This window comes from Macaca thibetana, chromosome 8, assembly GCF_024542745.1.
Source record: "Macaca thibetana thibetana isolate TM-01 chromosome 8, ASM2454274v1, whole genome shotgun sequence".
Taxonomy (NCBI): Eukaryota; Metazoa; Chordata; class Mammalia; order Primates; family Cercopithecidae; genus Macaca; species Macaca thibetana.
Genome location: NC_065585.1, coordinates 18,206,600 through 18,227,305, shown reverse-complemented (window position 1 = coordinate 18,227,305; position 20,706 = coordinate 18,206,600). Strand labels below are relative to the sequence as shown.

At 41.2% G+C, this 20,706-nt stretch overlaps 1 long non-coding RNA gene across 1 annotated transcript in view; it reads left to right on the top strand.

Annotated features, from left to right (window-relative positions):
• Window positions 1-19,879, top strand: part of LOC126961717 (uncharacterized) — a 68,646-nt gene extending 48,767 nt beyond the window's left edge. Inside the window, exons 3-4 of the long non-coding RNA XR_007728397.1 lie at window positions 18,200-18,346; window positions 18,777-19,879. This is a non-coding gene — a long non-coding RNA (uncharacterized LOC126961717). The remainder of the gene's footprint in view (window positions 1-18,199; window positions 18,347-18,776) is intronic.
• The last annotated feature ends 827 nt before the right edge of the window (window positions 19,880-20,706 follow it).

Here is a 20,706-nt window from a genome sequence, read left to right as displayed (position 1 = left end):
AAACTCCTGTAACACACAGTTTATCTATAGGACCAGCCTGCATATGTATAGCCGAAACTAAAATAAAAACTAAAGAGAAAATAGAACATGTACCATAACTGGGTCTTACTTAGATATTCGACAGAATTCCATTTATTTACATATTTATTTCTAATTAAGTGAATAAACATTGATTTCACAAATAGATTTTGAACTCTTTTACTAACCAAGATCTCTGCTTGTCTCCCATCCTCCCAGGCATTGAAGACTATGCTCTAGGTATCTCCTAACTGGTTGGTTTGGTTCTACCTGAGAGCAGACATCCCACTAAGTATGAGTTTCTTGGTGTAGACATCAGAAAACTTACAACTGGCTTTGTCATGGTCCTCATTTGACATCTCTCAATTTGGACAGGAAGACAGGAATCATCCGAGAATCCAGGAATTCAGGCAGGAAACGGGAAAATTTCTGGACAGACATGAGAACAGCCCAAAGGAACTTTCACTAGTTCAGAAAAGGCCCCTGTAATTTTCGGAAGGGAGATCTTCTACATCTTCTGTCAGATTTTCACCATAGTATTTCACTTTCTTTGGTGTAATTGCCAATGGTATTGTGCTTTCAACTTGTTTCCAAATGTTTGTTGTTAGTGTATAGAAATGCAAATGATTTTCTGTCTTGATCTTGTGCTCTGTGTGGTTCTAGGAGAATTTTTATTTTTGGTAGATTCCTTGGGATATTTTATTTCTTCCTTTCTAATCTGTATGCCTTTTATTTATGTATGTTTCTTTCTTTATTGTGCTTGCTTGAACTTTCATCCCTTTCATCGCTGTGTTGAATAAGAACAGAGAGGGTGGATGTCTTGGCCTTGTTCCTGATATTAGGGGGAACATGCTGAGTCTTTCACCTTTAAGCATGTAGGCGTGTTGCAGATTTCTTTCTCAAGTTGAGGTCATTTTCCTGTATGTCCTTGCTGGTTTTCTATCCAGTCATTTTGTCATTTGCCATGAGTTGGATGTCAGAGTCCCTAAGTATAATTTTGGAATTGTTTGTTTCTTCTTTCAACTCTACCAGTTTTTGCTTCATTTATTTTGAAGCTCTGTTGTTTGGCGCATATATATATATATTTAGGATTGCTACTTTTACCCTGGCAAATTGAGCCTTTTTTCATCATGTATTGTCTCAGTTGTCTTTTTTCATTTTCTTTTTTTACTATATAACCCATTTTTTTCCACTTCGATAAACCTATTTTCATTTAAGATGTTATTAACATCAGTGTGATATATGTCTATTCAATTCTATTTGAAAAAATGTTTTTTCTTACAAGCTCCACAAACTTAATGGAAATCAACTTAACAAAAGGCAGAGTTAAAAGATTTACATATCTGGGAAGTTCAAGAAAGTGGCTCTAGTTTTGAACATAGCTGGATTCAAAGACAAAAAATTCATTTCGTCTCTTTCTTTCTCTCTCCCTCTTTCCTCCTGCTTTTCTGTGTTAGCTGATTCTCACTTAAATCTTCTCCATCTGCTGTCCAAGATTACAACCCAGTTCTTCACATGCTGTTAGCAGATTCAGATAAACCAGACGGTCATTTTTGTCAATGGCTTCAGGATTTTGTCTGGCCTGTGTCATGTCCTCATGTCTAAACCAATCCCTATGGCCAGGAAAATGGTACACTGTGATTGACCAGTTTGAGTCATGTTCCCAACCCTGTGTCATCACAGGTTGGACCATATAAGTGACCAACTCAAAAAGAACATGGTGGTGGTTGGTGGGGTGGTGACAAATTTCTAAAAGGGAAATATTTTGAGAGATAAAAGTACCCCAAATCTTCTAAAACATCCTGAAATCAAAAAGTACTACTACCCAATATGTAGCTCTTTATTGTATGCCTCAAGTAAAAATGATTTGAGTATTCAATGAGGCAATAGTAATGAAAAACCAGTTTGTTTCAAAGCCCTGGTTATGTCACTTTCCTGGAAATATTTGCAAAGAAATAGGAACCCTCTTCTATATTAACTTCCTCAGCTACCTAATATTTTCTCTTGTTCATTGTCAAGCAAAAATAAATAAAAGCAAAAACCTTTGCCACATGAGTTCAGGAGGGAGGTTTTAGAGATAGGAAGTTGTATTTGTCCATTCTCATATTGCTATGAATAAATACCCAAGACTGGGTAATTTAGAAAGGAAAGAGGTTTAATGGACTCACCATTCGTCATGACTGGGGAGGCCTCACAATCATGGCGGAAGGTGAAGAGCAAGCAAAGGCACATCTTATATGATGGCAGCCAAGAAGAGTGTGTGTAGGGGAACTCCCCTTTATAAAAACATCAGATCTCATGAGACTTATTCACTATCACGAGAACAACACAGGCAAACCCTGCCCCTATGATTCAGTTATTTCCTACCGGGTCCCTTCCACAACACGTGGGGATTATAGGAGCTACAATTCAAGGTGAAATTTGGGTGGGGACACAGCCAAACCATATCAAGAGGCAAAGTAGAAGATTGGAATGATTGGTGGACTGAGACACTTAAAATCTTGGGAGGGCGTTTCACACATCAGGAGTGACACCAGCACTGACATTCACAGGCAGGAAGCATATGGCAAGAATGAGTAAAATCGGAATGGAAGGTTGTTGAGAAGAAAAATGAAAGAAGGTTGAAAAATTTCAGGAAAGGAGAAAAGTACCAATTAGTATATGTTTAAGGAGCAGTGAAGGACCACACAAGTTTATATGCAAAAAACACAGCAAGGAGACTGCTCTGCACCTCATTAGCTTTATCCTCCCTTTCCTTATTGCTGCCCTCTGCCCTCCTGCTCTCAGCCTTCCAGGTCCAGCCCAGCCTGATCCTTCCCATCTTCAGTGGGCGTGCCATCGCAGCGCATGCTCCATTGTATTGTAATTACCTGTTTATGTGGCTTTCTCTACTGTATTACTGGTGCATTTTTCAAGGTCAGGAACTAGATATTATTTATCTTTGTGACTGTTATATAAAAAAGCTTTTTGGACTAATGAGTAAATTATGATAGGAAATTTTCAATACCATTACTTGTAGTAGCAGAGGTGGTCATTTCTCCTGGTGCACTATTCCTTCTGATTAAGCAGATGTTCCAATTTCAGGGAAAACTAAACTTTACTTTTGAAGGATGGTTTCTTTTAATAACTGATGTGCAAAAATCTGATCATGAAATCTTGGCTAAACATGTAGCTCTCTAAGTGCAGCAGGAAATTTGTATCTGGGACCTCTTGATCCTCTTCTCTCTTTTGCTTTTTTCAGTCAGGGGCGCGGTGGGGGAAGAGGCCCTGTTGTATGCTACAGTAGCTTGCCGTGCCAGCAGTCAGGGTGAGAAGTGCTGGCCTCCTTGGAATGGCATTCTCTCCCCCACCCTACCTCTGAATCCCTAATTGACATGCTCAACAGCTGTACCACACTGCTGCCCACATCCTTCAAGACTTTAATGACTGTTTTCAGGATTCTCTGGCCTGCTAATTGTGCCTCTCCTGTTACTCATCTCTCATGGGTGATACTGACATTGTTTATGAGTCCAGGCATTACAGATCAGAAAGATCCTCAATCCCAGACCGCCCTAGGCTGATTTCCTGGGGGTTGGAAGCCTTCTGGTATCTCATTCCACAAAGGAAATGATATTCTCCCAGGAGCGCTAGTCCCGGCCACCCTGCTGTTGATAACAACCCTCACTTTCATCCACAGGCTTCAGGCCCCTCCTGCCTCCTTTCCTAGCTTTTAGTAACAGCAGCAGCTGCCTAAAGCCATACAATTTCTCCTTGTTGTTCTTGTCCTCTAGCTTCAGTTTTGTTGTTGTTGTTTTAAAGGAGCCTACCTTCCTCAAACTGCTTTCCCAATGTGAGGCCAAAAGATTAAATCGCCTCCGGGTAATTCGGACACACCAGCTGTTACTGCTGGCTTCCCATGATCGTCAGTGACTTCATTGAAAACGTATGTGTGATCTTTCAACATATGCACAAGTGGAGGGGAAGAGAAAAACTTGCTCCTGGAAGAAAGTTCCCTGATGTGTCACTAAGTGCATGCACATGATGAAACAGAATCTCAGGACAGTCATTGCAAATGACTCCCTGGCCCCTCTGCTTCCTTTCCCCTGATTTTAGAGCCAAATTCCAAAGCTTTGCCACACAGAGAGTAGAGTATTTGGGCTGTGCAAGCGTAGAGCTCTGGAGGAAGCAGGAAGCATGAGCAAGGCCAGGCCACCCACTCAAGACCCGTGTCACTGTTTTATCAGTGCAATTGCTGAATTTCTAGTAAGTTCATTTCTCAGAGCAGTCTCAGCAATCTGTTTATGTATTCTTTCAGCAGATAGACACCGGGAGATGCCCTGCAGATGGAGTGGCTTCTTTCAGGGGGCCTCCAGTCTAGTGGGGGCATAAGGATTTGATAAGGTAAATAGAGCTGTGAAATGCAAAAGTGTTGCTGTTATGAGGAATAAAACAGAATGACTTACCTAGTTTGGAGTGAAAAAGAGCCAGAAACACCTATTTGAAGAGCAGCTGATTCTGAAGTTATATCTGGTGCATTGAGCATTATTAAGCTTTTACAAAACCAGTTCTGGGCTGGGCGCGGTGGCTCATACCTGTAATCCCAGCACTTTGGGAGGCCGAGGCAGGCAGATCACCTGAGGTTGCAAGTTTGAGACCAGCCTGACCAACATGGAGAAACCCTGACTCTACTAAAAATAGAAAAGTAGCTGGGTGTAGTGGCACATGCCTGTAATCCCAGCTACTCAGGAGGCTGAGGCAGGAGAATCGCTTAAACCCAGGAGGCAGAGGTTGCAGTGAGCCAGGATCATGCCATTGCCCTCCAACCTGGGCAACAAGAGCGAAACTCCATCTCAAATAAATAAAAATAGTTCTATGCTATGTGTTGCAAATACAAATATAGAGAAGACATGGCATCTGTCTCCTCAGCCAATCTGTGGTAAAGAGAAATGTAACTATTCAATAAAAATATATTGTCGTCAATCCTGTGATAGAGATAAACCAGGGGCACACATAAGAAAGACCTTGAGAGATCTGAGCAGTTTGAAGGAAGTACCCCCATAGCTCTCAGTCTTGAAGGATGGGCCATACAATAGTAATTGCACCTGACAGGTATAGAGGCCCTGCGTGTGTCAGGCAGTAGCTTTCCATGCACAGTCTTGTTTAACCACGGCCACCCCTCTAGAAAGAGTTAGTACAGGTTGACCATCCCAAATCCCAAAATCTGAATTCCAAAATGCTCTAAAATGATCCTGGATGAAGAAATCATTTGACCGTAATCTCTCCAACTAGCATTATTGGGTTAATTGGCCAACATTCCTTTCAAAGTTAGTTACTTTCCTGATAGTCACTTTTATATGGGCAAACGACCTCTGCCCTAGAAAGAGAGAGATGGTTAGAACACTGGCCAGAAGATGAAGAAAGTTCAGGTCCCACCACTTAACTGTTTGACCACATGAATGTAGCTTAATCTCACCAAGTTTCCATTTCTGCCCTTGTAACTGAGGATAGTACTATCTACTGCCTATATTACCCCAGATTATACATGTAACCCTGCTTTGCAAACAGTTAATTGAAAACTGCAGTACACATGAAAAGGTGATTATCTAAAAATGCTCAGTGTTGCAACTTCAAGAAAAAATATCTTCCTGAGTTGAAAAGCAGAAGTGTTAAGGATTGGGTGGAAATTTTGCTTGGATGTATCAATTTGTAACAGGGTCAGGTCTGGGAAAGAGTAAACCCATGAGTCTTTTCTTCTGGCTTCATAAGCTTGATCAACTTGTCCTTATGAAACTCTTAAGCTTCCTGTAAGTTGATTTTTTAGCACATTTTTCTTCCTACTCTTCACCTAGTTAAGCCTCATTCAGTTTTCGTATTTCAGTTTAAATATGCATTCGTGCATGCATTCCTTTGATTCCCTCCTCCCACAACCAAGTAATGCCCTGCTAACCCATGGTATCATAACATACACACTTCTTTTTTATACAAATCATTTTATAATCATTTAGCAATTTTTTTATTATTATACTTTAAGTTCTGGGATACATGTGCAGAGTGTTCAGGTTTGTTACATGGGTATACACATGCCATGGTGGTTTGTTGCAACCATCAACCCGTCATCTACATTAAGTATTTTTCCTAATGCTATCCCTCCCTAGTCCCCCACCCCCCAGACAGGCCCCGGTGTGTGATGTTCCCCACCCTGTGTTCATGTGTTCTCATTGTTCAACTCCCACTTATGAATGAGAACATGCGGTGTTTGGTTTTCTGTTCCTGTGTTAGTTTGTTGAGAATGATGGTTTCCAGCTTCATCCATGTCCCTGTATAGGACATGAACTCATCCTTTTTTATGGCTGCGTAGTATTCCATGGTGTGTATGTGTCACCTTTTCTTTATCCAGTCTATCATTGATGGACATTTGGGTTGGTTCCAAGTCTTTGCTATTGTGAATAGTGCTGCAATAAACATACATATGCATGTGTCTTCATAGTAGAATGATTTATAATCCTTTGGGTATATACCCAGTAATGGGATTGCTGGGTCAAATGGTATTTCTGGTTCTAGATCCTTGAGGAATTGCCACACTGTCTTCCACAATGGTTGAACTAATCTATACTCCCACCAACAGTGTAAAAGCGTTCTTAGTTCTTCATATCCTCTCCAGCACCTGTTGTTTCCTGACTTTTTAATGATTGCCATTCTAACTGGTGTGAGATGGTATCTCATTGTGGTTTTGATTTGCATTTCTCTAATGACCAGTGATGATGAGCTTTTTTTCATATGTTTGTTGGCTGCATAAATGTCTTCTTTTGAGAAGTGTCTGTTCATATCCTTCACCCACTTTTTGATGGGGTTGTTTGCTTTTTTCTTGTAAATTGTTTAAGTTCTTTGTAGATTCTGGGTATTAGCCCGTTGTCAGATGAACAGATTGCAAAAATTTTCTTCCATTCTGTAGGTTTCCTGTTCACTCTGATAATTTCTTTTGCTGTGCAGAAGCTCTTTAGTTTGATTAGATCTCATTTGTCAAGTTTGGCTTTCATTGCCATTGCATTTAGCAATATTTTTAATGCCTTTCCTCTTAACTAGATAGTATCCTTCACAGGGGCAGGAGCTGTATCTGTTTAGTTCACCTCCGTATTTCTAGTACCTACTGCAGTACCTGACATGAGTTAGGTGCACAACAAATATTTATTGACTGCATTTAACACTAGATTTTTTCCCCCAATCCTTAAGCTTGATATGATGTTTCATACAGTAGCTCCTGCTACATTCTTATAAGAATTATTAAGGATGGTAACATCGGAGAGGAAGTCCTAATTTAATGCCTGTATTCTACTGAATGGAAAACTGAATCATAAGAAAGGAAATGACTTGTTGAATATCAACAAGCTAAATAGTGCTAAAAGCTCAGAACTCAGTTTGCTGACTCCTAACCCAGTGTTCATGTTGTTGGATCATGTTGTGTGAATGGCATTTCCAGAGTTTCTGAGTGTTACTCTATAAGTCAGGGTTAGCTTCAACTATGTGCCAGGCAAAACCCCAAAATACAGTTTAGTTTGTTTTTAAGATGGAGGTTTATTCCTCTCTTAGGCAACATCTGAAGGAGTCATATTCAGGACTAAAGTCTTCCTAGCTTTTACTCTTTCACACGTAGCTTCCATTCCCAAGTTCATCTCATTAACCAGGCTGGCCCTTCCAGCCAGCACCCAAGGAGAAAGGGGAAGGCAAGAACAGCTCCCTCCCATTAAGGACATTCCAGGAAGCCACCCTCAGCACATTGCTCACACCCCACTGGGCAGAACATGTCATGTGGCCACATCTAGTTTCAACAGAGGTAGGAAAATGTTCATGTTTAATTTAGGCAGATACATGCCCAACTGAGAAAAGAGACTACTGTTACTTAGGAAGTTCTTTTTTTTTTTTTTTTTTTTGATATGAAGTTTTACTCTGTCACCCAGGCTGGAGTGCAGTGGCTCACCGCATCCTCCACCTCCTGGGTTCAAGTGATTCTCCTGCCTCGGCCTCCCAAGTAGCAGGGATTAAAGACACCCCCACCACACCCAGCTAATTTTTGTATTTTTAGTAGAGACGGGGTTTCATCATGTTGGCCACTCTAGTCACCAACTCCTGACCTCAAGTGATCTGCCTGCCTTGGCCTCCCAGAGTGCTGGGATTACAGGCGTGAGCCACTATGCCCAACTGGAAGTTCTTCTTTTTAATCTCTGAATAGGATTTGCCAGGGCTGAAATAAGAGTTAAAAAAAAAAAAAAAAAGAAGAAGAAGAAAAGAAAATCAAAATACTTGGAAGTACTCCCATGACAAAAATTTCACATATTTTATTCCGATGACATTTCAACATGTGTTATCTCAGGAGAGATACGTGAATCCGTGAATTTTGCCTCTGGATTGACTCCCTTGTGGATTGAGTAAGTGTGAAACTGAAAATTCACAGCACTGGTCTCATAAAATATTTTTTCTCCATTTATACATTAACTTACTAATTCATCCATTCATTGACTGAACATTTATTGAGGGCCTGCTAGGTGCCAGGCCCGCATTCAGTTTCTAAGTGTTAAAGCTGGATGAACACATCCTGACTCTTCCACTCTGTAGGCACCATTAACCAGGTGCTGACTGAGCCATGCAGCAACCATCTGAAATGTTCTATCATCTCAGCGATCTTAAACTTTAAAAGCTAAGGCTGGATTTCCTAAGAGAGAATTACATTGTTTTTTTAGATGCTGCCTCTATAAAATGCTATCTTGCTTCCTTACGGTGTGCCATATTGCAGGACAAAGGACTTCAGTTATGTGTGCTTAACCTGGGGTCTGGCACAAGGCAGGCTCACATACAAAACTACTATGTTGTTCTATTTGTTTGAGCACGTGCTGGGCACTTTAGTTTATGGAATCACATTGAATTGTCTCAGTTGCTCTGTGAATAATCACGGTTCCATCGGGGGTAAGTTGAGGAGCCTTGAGTCCCACGACCTCACACAGCCTACCTCAGTGGCCTCATTAAAGCTACCTCAAATATCAAGCAACATAAGTAATTTCACTGTGCTTGTACTTGCTACCTTCACAATTACAGACTCAAGGAAGATCCACCAGGCTGTCTTCAAATCAGATCAATACTTTCGTCTTATGAAAATTCTACACTTGCCATTGTTGTGAACGGCTGTACCACTATGCCCGACTTACAGAGGAAGTAACAGAGATCAGAGAGGTGAATGGCTTCCTTAAAGCCACACAGCACATAAGTGACAGAACCAGGCTGCAAGCCCCCTGCCATAGGTCCAGTTCTATTTTTCCCCAGGAATACTGTCTGAATGAGTCAGTGAACTCTCAGGCAAGAAGGTGAATGCTCAGACCTCCTGGGAGCCCCCTTGAGCTCTGTCCTCTTTCTACAGAGCTAACTGTGTTTGGGCAGGATGCAGATTGCTAACCTCTGTTTACAGCCAATTGTCTCTCAAACTGGGGTAATTAACCACTTGGAACTTTAGAACAGAACCTTCTTTTAAGGTTTTCGGAGGCCCGCTCCTTCGTGTTACAGTTGAAGAAATGGTGCAGCAATGTCCCCAACGGTCAGGAGCGAGACAGTAGCCCAGCTCTCCTACCCACTGCTCCAAAGCACTGTTTATACCTCACCATGTGGAGAATGAATAGAGAAGGGAGGGGATTCATAAGGTAATCATATGAGGATGTGGATCACACAAGCATGTGTAATCATGGAGTACAAGGATCTTTTGTTCAAGTGTATTTAGAGGTTAATGCGTGAGGGCTGTGGAAACGTTCAATTAAGGCTTACTGTTAAGTGATGGAAGGACAGATACTTAAGTCATTTCTCACTCTCTCTGGAAATAGATATGAATAAGCCACTCCATTTTCACCAGAACTGATTCGTACCCTAGTTGTTATCAGTTACACCTTAACTACCCTAGCCAGTAATCATTTAATAAGGATTAGTTGATAATCTATTGAATGGAGGCAGGTGATATCAGAAGGAGGATCATGGGGCCTCCTGACAGCCCACTTCATAATATTTCCTTGATGCTGGTCAGGCTTCTCAAAAAGTGTTCTTTGTGCCAACATCATATGGCAGAAAGGTCACCTAGATTGGAATCCTGTTTCCATCATGTGCTACACTCACCCCAGGATTTGAGGTACAAGTTAAACCCAGCTTCAGCTACAGGAAGCCAATGCTCACTAGAAGATGCGTGACAACAGGGACCCTGTCTCTCTGTTCATCAGTGTCCTCAACGTTGAGTGCATACTGGACAGAAGAAGCCTTTTATACGCTCTTGTGAATAAACTGAGAGTTGTAAAAAACACTCAGGATAAAAGGGGTACTGGCGGTGAGAGTGAGACTCATTAAAAGCTACTTTCACAATAAAAAGAGTAAAGGAGAAAGAGACTCGTTGCTCAGGGCAGAAGACATAATGCTGACAGATGACAACGAGAAAACAGAGCTGTATTCATCTGGTAAAATGTGTCATCCCTGTCAAGGAGAATGATCTTCCATCTGGAAAGGGAAGAACATGGAGACAAGGATACGTGAGGAAATGCGGTGGAAGCACAGAGTTCAAGATGCGGAAGCTCCACGTGAGGTCAAGATGCAGAAATAAAAAGAGCTGATTCCCAAGGGGCAAGGACACAGGCACTGCATCAGGTACTTTAGGGATGCTACTGAATTCCTTTCTCACAACAACCCTAGAAGACAAATATTGTTATATCCATTTTACAGCTGAGGCGACTGTGGTACAAAGAAAGTAAATTATTTGCCCATGGTCACCCCCTTGAATACATTATTCAGTAAGAGACAAGATTGAAAGTCACGTCTAAATCTCCTGCTTTTCCTGCTAAGAATTAAAAAAAAACCACTAACTGTGAGTAATCTCAGAGGAACTGCAGAGGTGAACTGCAGGGGACCGAAGATGCACAAATTCAATGTTAAGGAAGAAAAGATGAATGCTACGGTGGACATCTAAGTCTGATATTTGCCCCCAAGAAAACTCTACAATTAATAATTATGTATCTATATATCGATATCTATCTATCTATCTATCTATCTATCTATCTATCTATCTAATTTCATCACTTAAAGAAGGAAGCAGTGATCACCAAGAAGTGGTATGGATTACATAAATATAAGAAGAGCTGATGTCAAATTCACCTCCTTTTCTGATAGGGTGCCAGGCTAGCAAAGCATCAGGTGCAACTGATGCCATGTGAGTCAATTTCAGCCAAGGATGTGGAAGTTTACTTCAGATGCTTTTGGAGGAAAAACTTGAGAAATGAAGGCTAGAAGATAGTAAATTTCAATACATATACATTGGAATGGGGCAGTCTTTAGCTACTGACCATATCTGTCTGTTCTTGGTGTTATATATAAAGTTTTGGCGTTGCAAAAGAAATAGCATTTGAAATATAAATTTAATTTTTATATATTTTTTAATTTTTAGCAAGGCAAGTTATTTTTATATAGAAGGGTGCACCCTTATGGGTGCAGCAATGGTGAGCGCACACTTGGACAAGGGAGGGGAAGGGGTTTTTATCCCTGACGCATGTGGCCCCTGCTGCTGTGTCATTTTCCTATTGGCTAGCATTAGACTGCACAGGCTAAACTAAACAGGCTAGACTGCACTATTGGCTAATTTGAAGAGAATGACAGGGTGAGTGCTTTGGTGGAAGTCAGGGCAGAGCAGGTACCTGGTAATTGGAATGAGTTAGGGTGGAGCAGGTGAGTTAGGGTGGAGTAGGTGATTGAAAAAAATTGCTTTACGAGGAAGTTAAGTTTAAATCTTAGAAGGCAAAGAATTGAACATACTGACATATTAATTTTTTGAAAAGAAATTTAGAACTCATATCTAACATTGGCCTCTTTGATAAGCATTTAATTGCTTGATTGAGATGAAATCTGGGTTTGTTAAAATGCCTGGTGTCATGGGGTCAGGAGGATCATCAACTAGGAGCCTGGGATCAAGGCTTCAGTCCAAGAACAAGTGTGATAGGAGTGGACTTAATCATTAAGAAGAGTGGTTTAAGACAGGGACACAGTCTAGAAATGGCAACGAGACTCGGTGTTGTACCAAGCTATAAGTTAGAGAGTGGGGTCCAGGAGTTATGAAATGAAGCAATTGCAACAGTGGTGGATCAGGGCTGAAGCAGTCAGCAAGGTTAACTTGAAAAGGAGTCTCCTGAGGAAATCACACTTTACCTAAGGACAGTATCCATCAGAGTTTTCAAGGATTGCTGAGCCTGCCAGTTGGCAGCGCGTGCGCATGTGTGAAGACACATGTGGGTCCGGGGAGAGAGTCATGTGACTTGGGATATGGGCACCGAAGACAAGCAAGACTGATATTTAAGCCAGATAAAAAGAAATCACCTAGAGGGATTTATTAGGCAATAATTTATTAGATCATCAGTGGGCTCTTAGGTGGAGAAAAATCCGTTTGTTTCTTCATTTCTTCATTTTACTTATATACATGTTTGCTTTTCATGTCTTTCTTCCAAAAATGTTTTGAAGTCCCTAAAAAGTATTTGAAATTGACTCTGCATAGGTTCAGAAGTCAGAACTAGGACAAACAGTGAATATTATTAGGAATCCATCCTGCCAGACACTGTAGCTCATGCCTGTAATCACAACACATTGGGAGACTGAAGCATGCCAGGAGTTCTAAGACTAGCTTGGCCAACATGGCAAAACCCCATCTCTACTGAAAATACAAAAATTAGCCGGGTGTGGTGGTGCACAGCTACTCAAGAAGCTGAGGCAGGAAAATCGCTTGAACCCAGGAGATGGAGGCTGCAGTGAGCTGAGATCTCATCACTGCACTACAGCGTGGGCTCCAGAGCCAGACTCTCTCAAAACAACAGCTATACAACAACAACAACAAAAAAGGAATCCATCCTAACCATCAGAGCTTCAAAACAGTGGATTAGCTTGCTGGGCAAGCAGTGACCTCCCAACCCTGGAAGTATGCAGATGCAAGGTGGCCAGAAGTGATGTGTGCACACACCCGTGAACCCATACACTCTCACACTCTCCAGGTGATTTGAGGAGTTGATTCATTTGGCCTACTAAAATGCCTTCGGTGCAGTTTCTGCAAATATTTAAATTTGATCATTCTTTTATACATTTTGTTTTCAAAGTTTTTTTTTTACATAGCAAGTACAATATAATTCTAACACATTTAAGACTTCTGGTTCCAGTCATTAATGTCCTGTGCTGCTAAACCCAAGCCTGTGAGGGTAAAACTATCTTTTGGGACTTTAGCTTTAGTCAGACCTATGTTTCTGAAACATGTAGTGTTTTGTGAAATCATGAGTGTGTTCATGAGTGTATTATGAAATAATCTCCAGTTGCTTTGGAAAGAAGGCTAGAGACTCTGGCAGAACTGGGAACAAAATATACAATAAGACTCTCCAATGCCCCAGCCCCTTGCTCCCTGGTCTCCACTATTCCGCTTATACAAACCTTTTATATTCCCTGGTCCCTGCTTCCATCCATGCAAACTTGACTGCCCTTAACTACTCTCTAGCTTCTGGGGAAGAGGGGACACTATAAAAAGATGTGACTGGTAGAGACATTTTACATTACATTGAGGGAATTTACGTTCAATAAAAAAAAGGAAAAAAGAGATAAAACATGGCTCCCGGCTCCCTGTCCAACCAAGGACAAATCAAACAGGTAGGAAATTACAACCATCAAACTCTTCCTTGGTCTTTAAAGTCACGGTCAAAACTTGGACTCTGCTATTTCTCCCAGAGTCAGGTTTGTAAGTACAAGAAAATAGATGACAGTTCCTGGAGGAAACCCTGCCCGGAGTCCTTTGAAAGTTATTTTTTTCCTTCCTCTAAGCTTTGTACAAGCACCTTCTGAGTTGTCATTCATTTCCATGCTTGTCTCTCTTTGAGAAACAAAGGAAAAAAATCCTTGGAGCAGGCACCTGGAGCAAGGTCCGAATCCTAGCTCTGCCGTTAACTGACTCTGTGGCCTTGGGCCATTCATTTCTTGGCACAGTGGGAATGGTAACCGTGTCTAACTCACGGGGTTGTCCTGAGAACCTTCATGAGATCGTGAAGCATGCAAAGCACTCAGTAAAAGTTAGCTACTGTGATGATGGAGGCTAATGACATGGGCTCTGGAATCTGACCTGCTTGGGTTCAAGTTCTTTAGGTTTGTTACAGTGCTCCATAGTTAACCTTCCTTAGTCCCAGTCTTCCCTGGATATTAAATGGGAATAATCACAATCTCTATCTCAAAGGGGTTGCTGTAAATATGATGTGAGGCAAGTGCCTGGCTTATAACACTCGGGAAAATTTGCAAGCTGGGCTCTGAGGTTTTCCATGGTAGTGACTTGTTCTAACTTATCTCTGTACTTTCATCACCTAGCCTGGGGCTGGCACATAGTAGGACCTATTGAATTTATGAACCTTGACTCTCTTGGCTGACAATCCCCCTCCACAACCCTCCCTAAACATATACATACATGTATAAACACCATACACACCACACATTCCCACATATACATACAACATACACCCAAGACAGACACAAACACCGTGTATACCATACACAAAGCACACATACACCACACAATCACCAGGCACACTCACATACATAACAAACACATATAACATACACACATGACAAACACCATGCACACATATATCCACAATATACGCATGCCACAAACACAAAAGCACTATGTATACCACACACAACACAAATACATATATATGTATCTGTATACGCATACACAAACACCATATTGGATACACCAAACGCCAGACATACACATATATACACACCACGTGAACACACTACACACACACACATCACAAACCAAACACCATGTACATACACACATGTTCTCACCCCCACATACAAACATAATTCTCACCCCCACATATATACTATACACACATGCACACATGTGTATGCACCATTTACCTTTCAGCTGCTCTGCTGAGCTGAAGGAAGCTATGCCAGTTTCAGGGATAAAATTCAGCTACCAGTGCCTGTTGCAACAAGCATGAGGTCTTTCATCAGCTGTGGCCACCTCCCTGGAAAGGCATTCGGAATGAGTTTTAAATTTGCATTTTGGCCTGAGGAAACGGGAGTGAAATTATGACTTTTTCCCCTTCTGATTGTCAAATAACACATTAGCCCAAGCCAAGAAGCCATTTCTCCAAATAGAGATATAGATGAGCCTGGTTATTCTTTCCAAAATTCCACAAGGCTCCATTGAATTTCATGTGTATGCTATAGTTAACAGGCATTTCTTCCTGAGAACAACAGAAGATGATATACTTTAACCAGATTTCAGAGAAGCCAGAACGTTGGACTGGAAGGTGTGCTAGAATAGTATCTTTCTTGTCCAGTGGGTCTGAAACTTTACTGGATTTTAAAATCCCCAGAGCTCATGCTGTTCATACATATTACCAGGCCCCAAACCTCAGAGATTATAATTCAATAGAGGTCTCGGGTGGAGCCCAGAAATCTGCCTTTTGGATAAGTAACCTAAATGATTCTGATTCAGATGACACTTGGAGAAACACCAGAATCCCTTATTTCATAGCTGGGGAAAACTTGATCACAGTCCTAAAAGAACTGACTCATACAGATAGTAAGTAGCAAGGCTGGGACTGGACCTCAGCTCTCCTTGCTTTGAGTTCAGTGCTTCTTAAGTAATTGACTTAACTTCATCTTCCTGCCTTTAGATCTCCAAGTATTATAGTGTTGGTTGGCTGAAAAAAGCACTGAATTTGAGAGCAGACAAGGCTTTTCTGTGGTCAGTCTTGTTCCTCTAGGAACAAGAGGTCTTCTCTTGACTGTCATCGGTTGTCACATAAGGCCACCGGTTGTCACATACTTAATTCTTAACCATGCTGGACAGATTACAATTGCAGATTATTTAAAAAGTGTTTTCACCCTGCTCAGAAGCCAGACCTATTGCTTACAGCTACATGCCCCAAATCTTCACAGACTTCCTGACTGCTTAGACCAGCTGTCAGAAAACTCCAGCCTGTTGGCCAAATCTGGTCACTATCTGTTTTTGTAAATAAAGTTTTATAGGAAAACAGACATAGACATTAATTTGTGTATTGCCTATGGCTGCCTTTGTACAAAGTTGCAACAGATCATATGGCCTGAAAAGCCAAAAATATTTACCATCTGGTCTTTTACATAAAAAATTTTAAATCCTTGGCCTAGATTGTTACTTGGGGCCCTCCCAGGGGCCATGGAGCAAACATACACGACAAATAACTTCCATGAGGCTCTGTGATATAGTCTACAAGGTCCTTCTCTACCCATAGCCTAGCCTTTATTGATGAAATCTCAGCAACCTAATGACTATCTTTCTGAACCGTCTTGATCATTTCGGAGGCTAATAATATTTTCATTAGATGAAGTGAATTTTACTTCAAGGATTTTGTTGAAGGTCTATTATATGAAAGTGTATCCTAAGTCAACCTCCATGAGACATGACAGCTTCTTTATTAAGCACTGGGTATCTCTTCTCCCCTTGCCCTTCTGCATTCTCACCTACTGTTAAATATGGTTAGTTTTGCCCTAAGTTTGCATGGGTTCATCACTTTCTTCCTGGATCCCTGAAAGCAGGCCTAGAACAGCTGGGCCAAGGGCTGAGGGCTGCTTCCAGAAGCAGATTCTTCTCCCTTCCATTTCTGTTGTTGTTGCCCAGCAACAATTTGAGAGACTTTGGAGAGTTTCCAAAGGCCTGAGGACTTGGCACAAAATGGTTTGTGAGCCATTATTGTGAATGATCCCTGAATTATATTTTTCATTGCACCTTTCAATTTCACATATGCTTGTATACTCACATACTCCTGGGAAATTCAAATAATTTGCACAAGAAGAAGAGACTTGGTGTATATACTCTTTGCCAAAGAGTTTTTACTGGGAGGTAAGAACAAAGTATGGCAAAAGACTGTCATCATAGTATGTGTTTCTCCAGGGGGCATAATTTCATAACTGCTTTTATAGGAAGACTGGTCTGATGCTTAAGCCCATGAGGTTTGGAGTTAAAGCACCTGACCGTGAAATAATACTACTGTCTACTTTATAGGTTGTTGTGTCAATGAAATCACCTTTATTTTGTAGTTTAACTGTAGTGGTCAGTGCTCTAGGAAGGCTGTCATTGTTCATGATGATGATAGTATTATCTCCAGAAGGATTAAATTAGGTCATTACACGTGTGTTTTTATGAGGTACACAAAGTCAGAAGGAGGGTTTGGAAAGTGATAAATTAATTGCATCGATAGCCCCACTTATTGGCTTCTTGTTATTCTTGACCTTATCCTGTAATTTGTAGTCTCTGCCCTCTGCCTTTGGACAGAATTGTGCTTTTCCTTGATCACTAGGATGTTAGCAAATGTTCCTCAAGTAGACCCTTACAAAGTTCTTGAGGGTCTCTGCATCTCCTCTTCAGTGAGCTTGCTTGGATTTGGAAACTTGCCAACTACATGGACCCAAGCCTGGACTAGTGTGCTGGAGGATGAGAAGGCATTGCTGAATTGGCACAGCCAAGGTCATCCAGCACCAGGCCACCCTCAAACACACGAGCTAGAAGGTCAGCCACAGTGAGCATAGCTGCCTACCTAACACTCAACTGACCACAAATGCATGAGTGAGTCCAGTCAAGATCAACCAAGCCTAGTCCAGAATAGCAGAACTTCTCACATGATCTATAAGTTCATGAGATATAACACATGGTTGTTATTAAAGCCAGAACATTACAAAGTGGTTTATTGAACAGCAATGAGTAACTAATAAGAAAGCATATACAGTGTCTATTTAGTACTAGTAAATGATTAATGCAAGAAGTTAATTTAAGTTTAAAATCTTGTGGGATTGTTAGATGCTTTTTTTCCCTGTACAAATGGCCATGGTCCAGAAGTCTAGAAATGAAAACCAAGTCCAACTTAGCAATTGCTTCCTTTGTTATAAATACCAACTCAGTCCATAGAGATGGTTAATTAATAAATAAAGCTATGGCTAGTCCGTTAAAACTGAGGACCTATTCTGGGTATTTCCCTCTGCTTACAGTAATGAAGTCTGGAAAGGAGCACACCTAATTCAGGCTAAAAATAGTACAACTAAATATCTGGAAAAGAGGACATGTGTTTGAAGGAAAATATTCAACCAAAAAAAAAAAAAAAGTGGTTTTCTTCTTTTATAGACAACACCGGTTTCCTGAATGCCTGTGTCAGCTTTTTGGTGACAAGAAAGGATGAATAAGACACGAGTATGGTTTAAAGTGCAGCGAGAGACAGAATAGTAAATTTACAAAGGCAGAAATGAAAAGCAGAAAGCGAAGACGATATAGGTGATGAGATGTTCTCATCAGCTTTGATGCTATGATGCTTTGTGGATGATTCGGCTCTGGGTGATAGGGTTGAACAGTTCTGTACCTCCCTGGCAAAATTCCAGTGTTCTGAGCCTTGGCAAATAAAAGCAGTGGAGAAAGAGCTGCGAGTGTTCTCCCACATTAGACCTACAGCAAAATTGTGAGGTGCAGATTGTTCGAGTTGGTAGACAACATGTGAAAGGAATCAGAATATGCTGTAGGCAGTATACGAGCATATGTCATTCATCCATTTATTCATGCATTGCTATTATAAGATATAGTATGAGCCATAAGGGTGGCATAAAGTTTTCATCTATCCGTCAATTTAGTTAAGATATTTATTGAACTAGATACTGTGCTAGACACGAGAGATACAAAAATGAAAAGGAACATGGTCTCTGTCTTACAGGAATTTACCAGCTAGACAGAAGAGACAGGGAAAGAAACTGGCATTGAACATACTGAATGTCATCACGAAGGAGGTTTGAGATACTGCTTTTTCCTCCCTGTGAAGTCCTGAGTCCGTGGAAAGGCCGAGGGGAGAACCATCGGCAGCAACATGGCAGCTCTATTAGTGATGGAAACTGGATTGGGAAATGCAATATCACATCTGTCACCTAGAGGTTTTACCAACAATATTTCGGCCTAGAATTCAGCCTAGCACATTCAATGTACTTGGCCTACCCCACTCTGGCAGAGTGGGACAGTTGAAGCTTCCCGGAAAGGAAGAAGCTATGGTTGCCCAGTGGAAAGCAGATCACAATGGATACTTCCTGCAGTCAGTCAAGCTTCTGGAGGTAGAGGATCAGGGAGGAGCTAAGAAAAGCAGCAGTCAAGATGAACTAAGCCCCTTATCCCCAGCCCACAAGTAAAATGCTCAGTCTTTCTTCCATGGGAATGAAGTCAGGGATACAGAAAGAAACCATATATGTTTCTCTCAGTGGTGTCTGTAGAAAAAGAAAGTCAAAGAGAGATGAGGGTTCTCCCCTAAAATCTGAGATAACACAGTGGGAGGCCCTAACCTAACCTGGATTTTGGGATTAAAGAAAGTTTCACCAAGGTAAAGACACATTCTTCTGTCTCAGGGGGAGTTGTAGAGGCGAGAAAACCGTGGGTTACTGGGCTTCAGACAAGACAGTGATCAAGAATCGGTTCACAAAAAAGGCATTATCTAAAAACAGTCTTGGTTGGTAGATATATTGCAAAAAGTGAAATGGCTTGGCAAACTCATTCAGTGCAGAAAATAAGTTACCTGTCATATAATAGGAAAGCCCATGTCCAAGGAGAATGAGTGCCAAATTCAGCAAGTCTGTGGAGAATGTGTAAGAGTGTAGGGGATAAGATAACAACTCCGTTTGGAGCCAGGTATTGGAGCATCTAGGATGCCAGGATACTAAGATGGAATGTGAACCTATTTTCTTTTCTTCTTCTTCCTTTTTTTCTTTTTTTCTTTTTTTTTTTTTTTTTTTTTTTTTTTTTTTTTTTTTTTGAGATGGAGTCTTGCTCTGTCACCCAGGCTGGAATGCAGTGGCATGATCTTGGCTCACTGCAACCTCTGCCTACCTGGTTCAAGCAATTATCCTGCCTCAGCCTCCCGAGTAGCTGGGATTACAGGCATGTGCCACCATGCTCAGCTAATTTTTTAATTTTTTTATTTTTAATTTTTTTATTTTAGAGATGGGGTTTCACCATATTAGTCAGGCTGGTCTCGAACTCGTGACCTCAGGTGACACCCACCTCGGCCTCCCAAAGTGCTGGGATTACAGGTGTGAGCCACCATGCCCAGCCTGAACCTATTTTCTTTATACTCTATCTCACCTACCTGACCCCACTGCAGGATTCCAATGAGAAGTGGTGAGGTACTGGTATGAAGCAAGGGAGCTGGGGAGATGGAGAGAGGAATACATGTGAATAAAACTGGAAGGCCAAGAAGGCAGAATCTATGGGAACGAGCATGATGAGGATTGCTGAATGAAGGCCAATGGCGAGACAGTAAGATGTTTGAGGAAAGGATGATTTAAACAGAAACTAGAACATCAATACCATGGAGACTAGTCTTCAGTTCTTTGAATGCCCAGTTTAAGGAACCAGCATTCCTTTAAAATAGAACTATTCAGAAGACAGAAAAGTGGGCAAGGTATAAAGATGTGTTGAATCTATACTTAAAGATTATGGCTAAGTTCTGAGAGTGGGTGAAAAGTGGGTGAATTCTCTCTCTCTCTCTCTCTCTGTCTCTCTCTGTCTCTCTCTCTCTCTCTCACGTACACACACACACACACAGACACACAGAGTAGTAGAGAAAAAAGTAAAAAGAAGGTTGCCAAGGAAAGGAACTTGGA